At 35.2% G+C, this 18,338-nt stretch overlaps 1 protein-coding gene and 1 non-coding gene across 3 annotated transcripts in view; one reads left to right on the forward strand and one right to left on the reverse strand.

Annotated features, from left to right (window-relative positions):
• Positions 1-18,338, forward strand: part of GABRB1 (gamma-aminobutyric acid type A receptor beta1 subunit) — a 417,769-nt gene that overhangs the window by 269,263 nt on the left and 130,168 nt on the right. The window lies entirely within an intron of this gene.
• On the reverse strand, positions 10,225-10,328 carry LOC116274367. Its single transcript, XR_004182993.1, has one exon. It is a non-coding gene; the product is annotated as a small nucleolar RNA U13 (small nucleolar RNA).

Below are 18,338 nucleotides of genomic sequence, written 5' to 3' on the forward strand. Positions count from 1 at the left end.
TTCCCATTTAGAATGGGTGTATTTATCCAATGCCTGTACCCCCACTGTATCTAGGAAGTGACTAACTTGCTTTTGATTTTATAGGCTTATAGGTGGAAGGGATTTGCCTTGTCTCAGATGAGACTTTAGACTGTGGACTTTTGAGTTAATGCTGAAATGAGTTAAGACTTTTGGGGACTGTTGGGAAGGTATGATTGGTTTTGAAATGTGAGGACATGAGATTTGGGAGGGGACAGGGGTGGAATGATATGGTTTGGTTTTGTTCCCACCCAAATCTCATCTGGAATTCCCAAGTGTTATGGGTGGGACCCAGTGGGAGGTAATTGAATCATGGGTGCAGGCCTTTCCCATGCTGTTCTTGTGGTAGTGAGTAAGCCTTATGAGATCTGAGAGTCATTATAAGAGGGAGTTTTCCTGCACAAGCTCTCTTCCCTTGTCTGCCACCATATGAGACGTGCCTTTCACTTTCCACCATGATTGTGAGGCCTCCCCAGCATGTGGAACTGTAAGTCCAATAAACCCCTTTCTTTTATAAATTACCCAGTCTCAGGTATGTCTTTATCAGCAGTGTGAAAATGAACTAATACATGGACAAGTATACTTTTAAAAAGTTTACTTTAAAAAATGTGCTTATAAAAATAACAGAAATTATAGTTGAAAATACTTTACTGTTGTTACTTAATATCTTTAGGCAAAGCCCCTTGAGGGCTCTAATAAACAGAAAAGCTAGAAAAGCTATTTTGAAAAGAGTTTTATACAGTATATCCCCCGAGCTTAAAAGAATTTACGGAAAGCAAAGACATTGAGAAATTTCCAGGGACTTCCCATAAAACCTCCTGTCTTAATTTGTTTTGGGGCTGCTATAAGAGACTATCACAGATTGGGTAATTTATTGTGAACAGAAATTTATTGACTCATGGCACTAGAGGCTGCAAAATCCAAGATTGAGGAGGGCCTGGCATCTGGCAAGGGCCTTCTTGCTATGTCATTCCATGGGTAAATATGAAAGGACAAGAAAGGGTAAGAGATAGAGGAAGAGAGAGAGGGAGGGAGGGGGCTGAAATCCCTCTTTTATAATGAGCCCACTCTTATGATAATGTTATTCATCAATTCTTGAGGGTGGAGCCCTCATGGCCAAATCACCTCTTAATAGTCCAACCTTTTAATATTGTTACAATAGCAATTAAATTTCAACATGAGTTTTGGAGGGGACAAACATTTAAATCATAGCATGAACACTCTGCAATATTTTTGTTAATAATATTTTACTTATACAAATTTGGGGGCAGAGTAAGTACATAGTTTTTTGTTGTTGTTGTTGTTTTTCTTGGTTTGTTTGTTTTTTGAGATGCAGTTTCGCTGTTGTCACCCAGGCTGGAGTGCAATGGTGTGATCTCGGCTCACCACAACGTCCGCCTCCCAGGTTCAAGCGATTCTCCTGCCTCAGCCTCCCAAGTAGCTGGGATTACAGGCATGTGCCACCACGCCTGGCTAATTTTGTACTTTTATAGAGATAGAGGTTTCTCCATGTTACTCAGGCTGGTCTCAAACTCCTGACCACTGGTGATCCACTTACCTTGGCCCCCCTAAGTGCTGGGATTACAGGCATGAGCCATTGCGCCTGGTCCTAAGCACATTTTCTTACTTAAAAACTTCTCATGTGCAATCCTTACAAAATTACTTTAAGATTTTCAGGAGCACTCTGGGAAAATAAAAAATAATTTTAAATGCAAAAAATATATATAGATATAGATATAGATATAAACTGATTTAGAAATGGAAAAATAAAAAACTTATCAAAGATTTGAACATTTAGTTAAGATAGGGTCATGGGTGCCAGTTTTATAGTCATTTAAGAGTATAAATGGGCCGGGCACGATGGCTCACGCCTGTAATCCCAACACTTTGGGAGGCCCAGGCGGGCGGATGATGAGATCAGGAGATCGAGACCATCTCGGCTCACACAGTGAAACCCCATTTCTACTAAAAATACAAAAAAATTAGCTGGGCCTGGTGGCGGGCGCCTGTAATCCCAGATACTCAGGAGGCTGAGGCAGGAGAATGGTGTGAACCCAGGAGGTGGAGCTTGCAGTGAGCAGAGATGGCGCCACTGCACTCCAGCAAGACTCTGTCTCAAAATAAAGAAATAAATAAATAAAGTATAAATGAATCCGAGATCAAAATTTTAAGAACCATGACTTTAGGATAAACCTTTTTTATTTCTTGAATAATAAAGACACACACATAAGTTGTATTTCTTTGTTTCTATTGCTTCTAAAATAGTCTCCGTCCTATTAATTATAACTTTTAACCAAAGTAATGAACTTGTATTTCACAAAGAAAACTCGGGAGTGTAATATTGAAAATTGTCCATTGTACATAAGTATTTCAGCTGACTAGCAGAACTTATGAAAACATATAACACAAATTTATATGACCATATATATTCTTTTAACATCTTTTTAAAGTGACTAAAATAAACACACTCATTAACATGCCCCAAAGCTACAACCACTCTACAGCATAAAAAGGAAGCAAATGTACATAAATATAAAAGCATGCTTAGTAATCAATGTTTAAGTATTCTACCTTAGAAATTATCTAAGTATCCAATGATTATTCATTAATTAAATTCAATATCAGTCCTAGGCTTTAAACGGGACATTGTAAAAATTATCTTCAAGCTGACATATCACAAAACATAATTACTATTGACATAAAGTTTGTCAGAATAATGGTCCAGTTTATTTAAACACAAATTTATATTTTTCATAATCTTGACTATTATGTAGTATTAATGTTAGCATATTTTATTTATATTAGCACTTATTTATCTAAATCAATCAAGACACAGCCCCTTTATATTGAGTCTTTATAATATAATTTGTCAATGCTCTCATACAATGAGAGGTAAAGACCTTTTTAAATTTTTTATTTTTAATATTTGTGGGTACATAGTAGGTGTATATATTTATGGGGTACATGAGATATTTTGATACAGGCACAAAGTCACTTGGTGTGCTTATAAATTCAGATCAGCACTTTTGCCACAGGTTGATAGTAAACATCGAAACCCAAAAACTCATGGTCCAAATATCAAACAGCTTTCCATTCCATTGAATACAAGATTCTTAGTTGATTTAAGCTCAAAATGGACAAAGAGGATATACATATACATATATATACACACATACGCATATGTGTATATATATGTGTGTGTATATATGTATGTATATGTAAACAAACTAATCTCTCTGTTACCTGTCACCCAAAGAGTATGGAACTCACGTCTCTATAATCTGTTAGCCATTTGTATAAATCACTAGATGATCAGATCATGAAACCAAATTCCCAGTCATTGCTGTCACCAATGGAGAATAAGCCAGTGGCTATAAGCAAACCGGAAACAAAAATCAGTAGAGGGAAGAAAAATAGAGAAATTCAGTCAGCAAAATTAGGTTCTGTTGCCTCTTGGGTTTCATTTCTGGGAACCAAAAAGACATACCAAGCTTAAATCTCCTAATAAGATACACTATTCTGGCAACACATTTTACCTGGCTCTGTTAAATAAATCCATTGCATATTATAGTGGATTACCTCAAAAACAGTTCATGGGCAATCAGTTTAAAGAGATAAATTCATGTAAAAGTATAAAACAAACATGGATTAAAGATTTTAATGAGGTTGGACATGGTGGCTCACACCTGTAATTCCAACACTTTGGTAATTCAAGGCAGGAAGATTGCTTGAACCCAGAAATTCAAGACCAGCCTGGACAACATACTGAGACACCCATCTCTACAATAAAAAATTAGGCAGACATGGTGGTGCATGCCTGTAGTCCCAGCTACTTGGAAGACTAAAGGTCAGGAGATCACTTGAGCCCAGGAAGTTGAGGCTGTAGTGAGCCATGATCACACCACTGCACTCCAGAATGGGCAACTGAGCTAGACCATGTCTCAAAAAAGAAAAAAAAAAGAGATTTCAATTAACCCATTAATTAATGAGAGATTTAGTAAGATGCTACAGCTCATTCAAAGGAGAATCCAAGGACCACATACGCTGAAAAGACGTAGTATACTGAAAAAACATAGCATACTGAAAAGAATTTACAAATATATGCAAATTGGCAAAACTGGCCAATATTCACAGGGCAATAATCAATTGCAATTGCAATTCTACAGGTAGAAATTTGTTACATTTCTATCATTTTTAAATAATGTAGACAGTTCCAAAATAATTCATAGACAGTGAAGGTGAGACAATTTTGTCTACTAGACATCTGGTCATCTTTTTGGTTCATTACAAAATCTTTCACAATTTTTTTTTCCTGCAGAATGAAAGGTAAAGCCCTTTCTGAATTACAAATATAAAGAAATGTAGAGTGCTTATACATTCAGATCTGTACTTTGCCACAGATCAAGATTAAACATAGCACAAAATTCATGGTCATATGTTTCCCTCCTCTGATATACTAAGATTTCTCTTTTGATCCAACAATTCCCAATGTACAGGAGAGATACTGTGAGGATTTAAAAAGATAATATATGCAAAGTGCTTAGTACGGTTTCTTCCATTTTCCTATTTCTAGTTGCTGTATTAAATGTAGCCTTTAAATGGAGCAACTTATTTATAGAAAATTTGAATGTGAAATTTTAGGAAATGACTCAAGAGAGGAATGTTATTTTTACTTACTTTTATTAGAAAAACCTATTTTCATAAGTGATATTACAAGTTCTGCATATTTCTGAATATATCATTTACTGTAAGACTACTAATAATTAATATAAGATTCACAAATATTAACTCAATAAACTGCATTTAAATATTTTTAAATATACAAAATTCAAGAACCCTTTGCTGTGAGTCATGTTTTTAAACTCAAATTATGATGCATAAGGAATATTCAAAATTAAGCTCTATGTGTTTATTGTACAATATTTTCTTAATTAACAATTAGGTTTAAAAATAAGATTTTCTGGGTACAAGATTTTGAATTTACTCAGTAGAATAATGATCTCTACTAAAAATGTAGCTCTAATTTATGCAGTTCTTGTATAATAGGACTTCACAATTTGTTTATTCATTTAAATAGGCAAGGTACCAAAAGAGCCTTTCATTCAGATTAATTAATTACGGGAGTTGATTGGAACATTCAGGTTCCAATTTCAGGTTTCCATAAATCTGAAAATGGTTATCGTGACTTTTGTTATCCTGAAGTGTAATGATCACAGAAATTAATTATGTTTAATATAACCTAGGCAAAGTTCTATGTATCATTTCCCTTGAAATACTTAGGAATCCAACTTACAAGGGATGTACAGGACCTCTTCAAGGAGAACTGCAAACCACTGCTCAGTGAAATAAAAGAGGACACAAACAAATGGAAGAACATACTATGCTCATGGATAGGAAGAATCAATATTGTGAAAATGGCCATACTGCCCAAGGTAATTTATAGATTCAATGCCATCCCCATTAAGCTACAGATGACTTTCTTCACAGAATTGGAAAAAACCGCTTTAAAGTTCATATTGGAACCAAAAAAGACCCCGGATTGCCAAGACAATCCTAAGCCAAATGAACAAAGCTGGAGGCATCATGCTACCTGACTTCAAACTATACTACAAGGCTACAGTAACCAAAACAGCATGGTACTGGTACCAAAACAGAGATATAGACCAATGGAACAGAACAGAGCCCTCAGAAATAATACTACACATCTACAGCCATCTGACCTTTGACAAACCTGAAAAAAACAAGAAATGGGAAAGGATTCCCTATTTAATAAATGGTGCTGGGAAAATTGACTAGCCATAAGTAGAAAGCTGAAACTGGATCCTTTCCTTACTCCTTATACGAAAATTAATTCAAGATGGATTAGAGACTTAAATGTTAGACCTAAAACCATAAAAACCCTAGAAGAAAACCTAGGTAATACCATTCAGGACATAGGCATGGGCAAGGACTTCATGTCTGAAACACCAAAAGCAACAGCAACAAAAGCCAAAATTGACAAATGGGATCTCATTAAACTAAAGAGCTTCTGCACAGCAAAAGAAACTACCATCAGAGTGAACAGGCAACCTACAGAATGGGAGAACATTTTTGCAATCTACTCATCTGACAAAGGGCTAATATCCAGAACCTACAAAGAACTCAATCAAGGAAAAAAACAACCCCATCAAAAAGTGGGCAAAGGATATGAACAGACATTTCTCAAAAGAAGACATGTATACAGCCAACAGACACATGAAAAAATGCTCATCATCACTGGCCATCAGAGAAATGCAAATCAAAACCACCATGAGATACCATCTCACACCAGTTAGAATGGCAATCATTAAAAAATCAGGAAACAACAGGTGCTGGAGAGGATGTGGAGAAATAGGAACACTTTTACACTGTTGGTGGGATTGTCAACTAGTTCAACCATTGTGGAAAACAGTGTGGCGATTCCTCAAGGATCTAGAACTAGAAATACCATTTGACCCAGCCATCCCATTACTGGGGATACACCCAGAGGATTAACAGTCATGCTGCTATAAAGACACATGCACACGTATGTTTATTGCGGCACTATTCACAATAGCAAAGACTTGGAACCAACCCAAATGTCCCTTGGTGACAGACTGGATTAACAAAATGTGGCACATATACACCATGGAATACTATGCAGCCATAAAAAAGGATGAGTTCATGTCCTTTGTAGGGACATGGATGCAGCTGGAAACCATCATTCTCAGCAAACTATGGCAAGAACAGAAAACCAAACACTGCATGTTCACACTCATAGGTGGGAATTGAACAATGAGGTCACTTGGACTTGGGAAGGGGAACATCACACACCAGGTCCTATTGTTGGAGGGGCAGGGAAGGATAGCATTAGGAGATATACCTAATGTAAATGATGAGTTAATGGGTGCAGCACACCAACATGGCACATGTATACATATGTAACAAACCTGCACATTGTGCACATGTACCCTAGAACTTAAAGTATATTAAAAAAAAAAAAAAAGTACCTGTGGTGTTATTACCTATGCATACATATAAAAGGGAATTCATGATAAATATTACTTTTAAATTTGAATGCACTGGCAGACAAAATGACCTTCAGTTACTTGAAAGAAAGTCTTTATGAAGCAGCTTTAGGCAGAAGGATATGGAATTCCTCTGAGAGTAAGAAGCAGCACAAGGAGCTCCTTCTTAGCTCTCCTATGCTTTCTTCAAATAAATTTCTTATTCACACTGGAAAAAAAAAAAGTACATTTTTTAACTTTAACAATGTATGTGCTATGTGCTCACATGTTCTTTACGAATACCGTGTATTTAGAAATTTGTTTTGTTGTTTTTAGTTTGAGAGTTGGTGGTAGGAAAGGGAAGATCAGAAGAAATGCACATTTATTTACTCCGAATTTCTAGTTACTAAAACTTTATTTTAAAAGTTTGACTACTCTAAAAAAAAAAAAAACCACAGAACCTCTGGGAATTTTGTAATTTATTTGAAATTGAATTTTAGAAGCCACAGCCTTCTTGCAGTATAAATAATGTATTTGCACACAAATTGAAATAAACATGAATAAATTTGCAGTATTAATCTTTAATAAAGAACAATGTTGATAGTTTAAATTACACTTTAAATGTTTAAGGTGAATGTTGAAGGTGCGCTCTCTCTCTCTCTATATATATATATATTATATATATATATATAAAATTCTAATGATGCTAATCAAAAATATGTGAAACCTATATAGGAAATAACATCAAGTTACTTCTTGTGATAAACTATTTTTGAAATAGCTTCCTATATGTCCATGTATGTTTCAGTTTTAATGCTTCTCTAAACATTTCTTTATTTTCTTCATTTTTTACTCTATCTTAAAGGTACAAATATAAGATCAGATTTATTTAAAGTTACCTTTTTATCATTTATTTTTAACTGACAAATAAAAACTATATATTTATTATGTACAACATGCTATTTTGAAATATCTATACATTGTGGAATGGCTAAATTGTTCTAATTCACATATGCGTTACCCCACATATCATTTTTTAAAAATCTACTCTTTTAGAAATTTTCAAGAATACATTATTATTAAGTAGAGTGACTGATTATCTCTCTAATCCCCCATCCCCACCCAGTCCCTAGTAATCAGCATTCTATTCTCTACTTCTATGACTTTAACTTGTTAGATTCCACATATGAGTGAAATCTTGTGGCATTTGCTGTTCTGGGCCTGGCTTATTTCACTTAGCATAATGTCCTCTAGGTTTATCTATGTTATTATAAATGACAAGACTTCCTTCTTTTTTAAAACTGAATAGTATTTCATTGTGTATCTGTACACCACTTTTTCTTTATCCATTCAACTGTTAATGGACACTTAGTTGATTCCATATCCTTGCAATGAACATGGGAATGCAGATATCTCTTCAACCAACTGATTTTGTTTCCTTTGACTATATACCCAGTAGTGGCATTGCAGGATCATACGGTAGCTCTATTTTTAATTTTTTGAGGAACTTCCATACTGGTTCCATAATGGCTGTACTAATTTACATTCTCACCAACAGTGTGCTAGGCTTCTCTTTTCCCCACAACTCACCAACATTTATCTTTCATCTTTTCAAAAATAACCATTCTAAAGGATGTGAGGTAATATTTTGATTTTAATTTGCACCTCTAATAATTAGTGATATTGAACATTTTTTTCATATACATGTTGGTTATTTGTCTCCTTTTGAGAAGTATCCATTCAAATCCTTTGCCCATCTTTTAACTGGGTTACTTATTTTCTTACTATTGATTTGTATGAGTTCCTTAGATATTTTAGATAATAACCCCTTGTCAGATGTTTGATTTGTACATTCTTTCATTTCATAGACTGTCTCTTATCTCTGATTGTTTTCTAAACAAATTGCTTTTGACATAATTTTTCCAGTTTACAATGTTACAAATGGAAATTAATCAAATTTAGATGATATTTGAAGTACAAATTGGATTGTGATCAAATTCACAATGGTTTGTAACACTAGCAGTGAATCAGAACCATATGACTTCATTTATCTTCCCCTGGATTTTATGTATGAAGCTACTAAAATCTGCTAGAAAATATTAATTTTTAATTGTTCATGAAGTTAACATTCTAATGGCACTAATCAAAAAATGATGTTTTAATGGTTAAAAACAGAAATCCTCTTGTACCATGTAAATACTTGCTTTTCTCATAGAAAAGTCCAGCCACTGGTTCACTCACTTAACGTGGGAGAAAACTCAGACAGATTAATCACTGAAAGCCTCATTCATTTATTCTTTTGGCAAGGACAATCATTTTGTTTCTTGAAAAGAAACCAACATTTTGTACTTTGAGGCCCTAATCTATTTGTATTCCTAATAGTAAGGGAAGAAGTAGGACCTTAACCCATGTTTATGCTTAGACTATTCAATGTGTATACCAGTGTTTTAGCCGCCTCTCCCTCAAGCCACAGGGTGTGTACAATTTAACAATTGGGAGGTCCTAAAATATCTAGCCTAATTTAAGCATACTTTTAGTAGTTTCGTGGCCCTGGAAATCGTTCAACTGACAATGATCTGTGGTTGTTTATTTAACCAATGGACTCAAAATGATTTTTAATGAGAATTTAGTCAGGATAAAGAAAATGGATCTTTACCATGAATATATTTTCCAAGCAACAATGGCATAACTTTTTAATGAAGACATCATACTGGTTGTCTTCTTTCTTCTTTAGAAAAATAATGATTTCAGTGTTTCCTTAATTTCCATATTAATTTCATTACCTTACACATCAATTCTGTGTCAGACACTGAGCCCTAGTAAATGGATCATTATGAGATCATTTCCTATGGGGTACTTCCCATCTATTCAGGTGGAAGTCACACGAGAAACAAGTTACCAAATAAATAAACGTGTAATTGCAATAATGAGAAATGTGGAGAAATATATGTCAGTTTCAAACACCAAGATCCACGTAAGTTGATGAATTTCTTCATTGAAGGAACTCATTTTGAAAGATCATAATCATCACCCAGTATTAAATACCGGTTAGGTATAGAGTCAATGTGATGGAGAGATAATCTTTGTGTTCCTTTACTTTTCCTGTTGTAACTCGAACTGGGGACAGGAAGGTGGCTATGCCCAGTTCAAAGTAACATTTAAAATAAGAGTGTAAGTGGAGTTATTTTGGGATATTTTAAAATATCAGAAGGGTAATGTGCTGACCTCATAACAAGGTTTGAGAGAGGCATGTCTTACACCTGGGTGTGGAAATTAAATCATCATGCTCATGTACTACAAAAGGATCTTCATTTGAGGATTTATCTGTTTGTCTAAGGATATCAAATTGGAAAGTAACGGAGAGGTTAAAAATATAACATGTTGCCCTATTTGCTTCAGCTTCCTTTAAAGAAAGAACGATGGAAAGATGGACAAAAGACAGGATGTAACAAACCTGCACATTCTGCACATGTAGCCCAGAACTTAAAGTGAAATAAAATAAAATAAATAACACAATTGACAAAAAAAAAAGAAGAAGAAGGGAAGGGGAGGAAAGAGAAAAGAGGGATGGGGAGGGGAGGGGTGGGGTAGGAGAAGGGGGAGGATTTGGGGTGGGAGGGAGAGGAACAGTGGGAAGAAGGTGCAGGGTGAGATAGAGATAGAAGATAGAAGGTAGAAGGTGTGAAGTAGAGATGGGAGTTGCAGGGTAGAGATAGGAGAAGGGTAGAGGAGAAAGGAGGGTGGAAAAGAGGAAGGAAAGGAGGGAGGAAAAAAGGAAGGAAGGAACCAATGATGGGAGGAGGAATTTTAAATTATTCCAATACCACCTTCATCCCATCCTATATTTTTTCCTTCCTCTACCTCTCCCTCCCCAGAGATAACCACTATTCTAAAATTATTGGGTATCCTTTAAATGTGTACATTTTTAAAAATTTGCTACACATATGTGATTCCCTAAGGCATATATGCTAATGTTTCATTCTTATAAAATTTTAAATAAATATAGTTTTGGTAAGCATCTCTTCTTGCTTTGTTTGTTTGTTTGTTTTCCACACAACACTATGTAAGACATACCCATGTTCATACAGGTAGACCTATTTTATTCATTTTAACTGCTGTAAAGTAATCCACTGTATATACACTAGAGGTGTGTATCTATTTAGCTTTGCTGGACCATTTTTATGTTTACTCATTTTGCTTTTACAAGGAGTGCTTGAGGAACACCTCTACTTATGTTTCCTTGTGTGCAGTGAGTCGGGAACTGGAAGTATAGTGACTGAGTCAAGAGGTAATCACTGAATCAAGATGTTGTCAAAATGTTTACCATGGTGGATGCATCCATTTATTTTCTCACCAAGAGTATAACTCCTAATTTTCCCAAAGGGACACAAAAATCCAATGTCACCAGACAATCTTGGCCAATCTCAGATAGCTAGAAAATGATCTCTCATTACATTAATTTATAATTTCTTTGTTATAAAAATAAATACCATTTCTTATTTTTTAAAAATAGTGTTTTGCTGATATACTGACTCCTCCAGAATTTACCTATTTAACACTGGACCTATAAAAATGAATAGAAAATAAAACTAACTTTGTTTTGTAGCTTTTAAATATGACCATTTTTAGGGATTTATGCTCACAAAAGCACAGAGACAGAAATCATGTTTTATTGTTAGCATGATATCTGGAGTGCTTAATTATTAACTTGAAAATATACAAAATCCTCTTCCTATTTTTGTCTTTTAGAATATATGATCACCTCTCCATTAGCTTTCTTTTGATGGTGTTCATTGTGAACTCTGAAAAGCAGCACGGGCCTTATTTTAATTTTTTATTTCTATAACTTATATCTTCTTCCAAAAAAGTTTAACAAGAAACAAAAATATATGTCAACAAAGATATTAAATTCAGCAACACAAATTTATTCATCTACATAACTGAATAAGACAACACCAAAGTTAATCTATATTGGGATACTCTTTATTCCTGCCTGATAATTAATATTATTACTGATATTCTTTTAGTCATAAGTTGATATATTGATATATCTCTAATAATTTTGGTATCTAGAGAAAGAATAGTTTCAAATGCAGCTTGTAAACAATTATATTAGAAACCCTTCATCCTGTTAGTAATTAAAAAATTAAAATCACAAAAGTACCATTTTTCATCTATTTAATGAACAAAAATATTATAACATCCAATTGAGAACCAGTGAAGAAAATTAATAATATTTTGCACTATAATTTAGCACAACCCTTGAAGAAAGCATTTTTGACGTATACATTTTTGTATCTTTGGGTATAATAATCCTATTTGTTAGATACTAGCTAGAAAAATAATCCAAAATGTGGAAAAATAATATATTCATGAAAATGTTTTAGTTTCATTTTAAACTGATGAAATTGAAAGCCACCTAAATGTTCAACTTATACTGTTTCCCATTGAAAAAATTACAATCCTGATGCCGATGAGGAAAATGTATCTGATATTAAGATTCAATGGGAAGGAAACAGAATCCTATGTATGATTACAAGTATGCAAAAAGTCCACATACATAGGGGAAAAATGAAAAGACATACTACAATGCTAATCGTTGTTCTAGAAGTAGTGTTTCTCCACTAATTTCAAGTTATTTGTTTTCTTTATTGCTTATTTAAATAGAAAATAAATGTCCTGGGCCTGCTTTTATCCCCTTAGGGAGCTGGGAATTTTGCACAATTTATACTTCTGTCCTGTTTGGTTTTGGTTTTGTTTGTTTTTTGTCAGCATAAAGCCATTGTTCTCAAACAACACCGTATCTTAATGCTCCATCACTCTTGAATCTTAGTTTACTCCTTGAGGAATACCATTTCAAAATGACTGATTACCTCTCAGTAAATGTATCAGTTCTTTGTTCTAGGAAAGAGAATCATGTGGCAAAGCAATAGAATAGGTTTGCAAATAAACCAAAAAAGTAGTAACTATGAAAGAGATTCATGTATTTGGTCTAGCTCTTACTTCCTTGTTTAATTATCCTGCACTTGCTGATTCCAAGTCGTGGTATTCCATTCCAGGTAAACATTTTCTTTGGCTTCTACTTTTACTTTAATATCTAGGTCGTTTCTGAATGCTTAGGGCTTGCTATTGTTTTAAATTGATAAGAAAAGATACCACACTTCACCTTAGCCAAAAGATCAAGAAACCATTGCTGTTGTTTTAATTCCTTACAATTTGTCCACTACAGAAATTCCTAATAATCAAGATGATAAGAATATAGATGCTTTAATTTGAGGGGGAAGCCTCATTTTATTTCTGCTCCCTAATACATATTTCAGCTTATTGGTTAATAGAAAGTATTAAATATGGTAGAAATTAAATGCATACTCTTATGCTTCATAGACATATGTGTATAATGATACAATTTAGGAAAAATAGTATGTCTTGAACTCAGTCAGACATTCATGGTAAAACATGACTAACACTGATACTGGAACTTGGACAAGAGCCTGTTAATTACTATTGTCCTAGTCCTTATTAATCCTTTAAAAAAAATTTTTGCCCACCCTCAATCCCCTACTCTGATTTATGGACTGATCTTCATAATTATAAAGTGGTTCATGAATCACCCTGCCCCAACAGAAGTGAAAAATAATGGGCCCATTTATGCAACATTTGGTGTGTAGCTAATTACCTGAAAATGACTGCCTGGGATTGCACTAAGAGTGTCATTAGCATTCAGCACTAAGTCTGCAAAAGAGAGGAGGGAAAGTAAGCAGAAATATGAAATCAAAAAATAAGAATAGCCATAAGAATGCTATTTACTCAGTGTGATTTTTTTAAAGCATCCTAAAGAACATTTAATGATATCTCCCAGTGACTGAATTGTTAAGTAAGTCATGGAGTGTAGTGTCCTTTAAAATTATGTCCGTGGAGCATACCTAAGACTTAGGAAAGTTCTTACCTATAGGTTGACCAAAGCAGCAAATGAAATTGTTACATACAATATAACTTCAACTTTAAGAAGAAAAGAAATTAATAATAAAACTGTGGTAATGACATTATGGGTCATTTTTTTCTCTTATCTATAATTTTCTGTATTTTCCAGATGTTTTAATATGGCCATGTGTTAATTTTGCAATGTATTTGTAATAGCAACGTTATATGTATTTTTTATTACTTTGGAAGCATATTCACTGAAAATGATAGCAGCTACTGTTAATCGAGTGCTTACTATGTATCAAGCATTGAACTTGTACATGCATATAATAACTCTCTTTTCCTTCCTATTCCATACCACATTCCACCTGCATCATACCTGCGTTCATGAGTTATCATAAACCTAGGTTAAGGCACATTGTGTCCAAGTTGCCGCCAACCAAATAAGTGTAGAATTAAACTGTCTTGCATTGCAATTGTGAGTGATATTTAGGCTTTCTTAATAATGGAAATATTTATCTGATGTAAGAGATCTGGATTTCTAAGAAAATGTCAAAGGTAGTAGTTCCAAATGAGAAATAAGCACACCTTACCTATTATATAAAACTAGTAGACAGTGACCCCATCTTCTCTCTTGAGACTTTACAGTATTACTGTATATACATATATATGACAGCATGAATATGTAGCTGGATGTTTTTAATTGCTGTAGCCAATGCTTACATTCCTGGTTAGTCATATATCATTTTATACTCACTATGGATTGGGTAATGAATGTCATAAATTATTGATAACTAAATAAATACTAAAGGTATGGTAAGGTCAACTTTTAATATTTGTACTTTGTTTTACTGCTCATGGAAGAAATTTTACTGAAGCAAATCTCTGCTTAGATTCATCTGGCCCGACTACAATAACTGGAGAGACCTTAACCCTTGAATCTAGTATATCTGGGTTTTAATCTCAGCATTACCATAGACTATGTAAACTTGGAAAAATTTATTAATCCAGTGAGATGTTAATTTTCTTATCTTTGATATTGGAGTGGAAAAGGCTTCAACATAATAAGGCTATTATAAATAATAAATAATGCACATGTGGTAAAATAATGCTTTCTCCCCCAAAGATGTCCATATCCTAATTCTCTGGACCTGTAAATATGCTATTTCTCATGGCAAAAGGGGCTTTGCAGATGTAACTAAGATAAGGTCTCTGGCTGAGCACAGTGGCTCATGCCTGTAATCCCAGCACTTTGGGAGACTGAAGTGAGAGACCAGGAGGTCAAGCCCAGTCTGGCCAACATGCTGAAACCCCATCTCTACTAAAAATACAAAAATTAGCTGGGTGTGGTGGTGGGTGCCTGTAGTCCTAGCTACTCGGCAGGCTGAGGCAGGAGAATAGCTTGAACCTGGGAGGCAGAGGTTGCAGTGAGCTGAGATCGCGCCACTGCACTCCAGCCTGGGTAACAGAGAGCGACTCTGTGTCAAAAAAAAAAAAAAAAAGGAAAATAATAAAAAAGATAAAGTCCACAGGATGTGGTAGCTGACGCCTGTAATCCCAGCACTCTGGGAGGTCAAGGTGGGTGGATCATTTGAGGTCAGGAGTTCAAGACCAGCCTGGCCAACATGGTGAAACCCTGTCTCTACTAAAAATACGAAAAAAAAAAAAAATTACTGAGCATGGTGATGCTTGCCTATAATCCCAGCTACTGGGGAGCCTGAAGCAGGAGAATCTCTTGAAGCTGGGAGAGGGAGGATGCCGTGAGCAGAGCTTGTGCCACTGCATTCCAGCCTGGATAACAGAGCGAGACTCTGTCTCAAAAAAAAAAAAAAAAAAAAAGTTGATTTTCCTGGAATGTCTTAGTGGGGCCAGTGTAATCACAAGGGTCCTTATGAAAGGAAAGCAGGAGAGTGAGATGTACTTTAAAGATGGAGGATGGGTCCATAAGTCAAGGAATGCAAATGCCCCCTAGAAGCAGAAAAAGGCAAAGAAATAAGTTCTTCCTTGGAGTCTCCAGGAGGAACACAGCCCTGCTAACACCTTGATTTTAAGACTTCTGATCTCCAGAACTGTGAGTGAATAAATTTGTGTTGTTTTAAGCCACAACGTTTGCGGTAGCTTGTTACAGCAGCCAGAGGAAACTAATACTGTATGTAAGGTGCTTAGCACAGTGCCTGTCATCTAGGATTCTAACATAATACTAGCCAAAGTAACGCTGCCTCTTTAGATCTAGGTAAGAGTGGCCTGAACCTGCAATCCATTATTTGTAGGAGGCCAATGCCCTCCCCGAGACTGCTGAGGCTTCTCAAAGGGCTTATGTAATTTCTGGCTTTGAATTGCTTCAATTTGTAGAATACTGTTCCAATAATGCTGTCAGGATAAGGAATTCAGCCCCTTCCCAGTATTCCAAGTATAAAAATAAAACATTTACCCAAGGCTTGTGTGTGTGTGTGTGTGTGTGTGTGTGTATGTGTGTGCACACATACAGGCATGCTTGGTGTGTATCAGGCTTTGAGTAAATACAGAAAATGTACTATTATTGTACAGCAAAAATTTTAAAATTACATATCAATATGGCTGTTCTTTAAAGTTTTTTTTTTTGTTTTTTTTTTTTGTTTTTTTTTTTTTTTGAGACGGAGTCTCGCTCTGTCGCCCAGGCTGGAGTGCAGTGGTGCGATCTCGGCTCACTGCAAGCTCCGCCTCCCGGGCTTACGCCATTCTCCTGCCTCAGCCTCCCGAGTAGCTGGGACTACAGGCGCCCGCCACCTGGCCCGGCTAGTTTTTTGTATTTTTTAGTAGAGACGGGGTTTCACCGTGTTCGCCAGGATGGTCTCGATCTCCTGACCTCGTGATCCACCCGTCTCGGCCTCCCAAAGTGCTGGGATTACAGGCTTGAGCCACCGCGCCCGGCCTCTTTAAAGTTTTTTACTACTCCAATGTTTTGCTTCCTCACACCTAAATCTCTTAAATCTCACAAAACGGTTTATCTCCTTTGGTTTCCTTATCATTTATGTCTCACACTCCTGGGATTTCACCTTCAAATACCAATGTATTTTTCTAAACAGACTAGCCAAACTCCTACCTAATAAAACCTGTCACAACTATGAAGATAATGCAAATTCTTTTCACCCTATTGCACTGAGCAGTTAACAAGTATTAACTGCAAAAAAAAAAAAAAAAATCTATGTACTCATTAGTCATAACTTAGACTAACCCATCCATCTTCTCTCATCAGTTTCTTTGTGTAACGTAACTAACATGAATTAAAGGTGTATCTAAGAGGCTAAACAAGCCATTCTTCAAACACTCTATTGAGTGATACTGATATCAATCTTATAACTGCTACTAACTCTCAATTTCACCAATATTAGGGGTATTAATAGGGTTCAGCATTTTTAGGGAATTTTCATTCACGTTTTTCTTTCATACAGATTCTATTAAACTGTACAATTATGTTATACAGAGATTGGGTTTAAAACTTGGGAGTTCTTCCTGATAAAATTGATGATTATAGGAAAACCTCAACTGAGCATACATAATTTGTTAATTTAAGTTCACATTGCTATTTGCAAATGTACCCTCTCCATGTCTATATGTGTGCACACGTGTGTATTTGTGTGTGTGTGTATAAACCTAGGTTTCAAGAAACTTATGGGCCAAGGCTTTTGGATTATGTTTTGTCAGCAATTAGAATCATGCCACTTTCAGACATTAAATATAAATGATTTGCTATTACAATGACTCCTAAGGCCAACGACCATGCAGCATAAACCTTAATAAATGAATACTATAGTGACATGATTTCTGTTCATTCTAAAGTATCATGAGGCCACAGTTTCTAACTAACAGCCTATTATAGTGTTCTGATCTAACTTTCAAAATGTCAATAAATTGGATTATAATGTAATCCATTCTAAATGTCTTTGAAAGAAGACAGATGAATGTTACACTCTCATGAATCTACCTCTGGGAAATCTCTCTGCAGAAGAACAGTCAGTTAATGCTTTTGCCTTTAGCTGGTTTTACCCTCCTATACTTTCATTTGCTATCCACCAAGAAAAATATTTTCACACACCAGAATGAAAATCTTGAGTTTGAAAAGCTAAAGACAGAATGAACAATTCAATCTTGAAGCCCTTAGTCTATTGATTTTTGTAATCTAATATTTGGCAACTTTGACTCGATAGAAGATTTATAATAATCAACCAGCTTCAGCCACAGTGTGAGTACTTTTCCATGTGGATGTGTTAACTAATGGTAGAAGTGACTAACAACTGTGAAGCAGTCATACTGGGCAAGGAGAACAAATGGAAATACAAGAGCAATCATTCTTAGAGATACTCATTGTTCCTTCTCACCCAGAAGACAGGAGAGCTGAACAGAACTCTGCTGAGG

This window comes from Papio anubis, chromosome 3, assembly GCF_008728515.1.
Source record: "Papio anubis isolate 15944 chromosome 3, Panubis1.0, whole genome shotgun sequence".
Classification (NCBI taxonomy): Eukaryota; Metazoa; Chordata; class Mammalia; order Primates; family Cercopithecidae; genus Papio; species Papio anubis.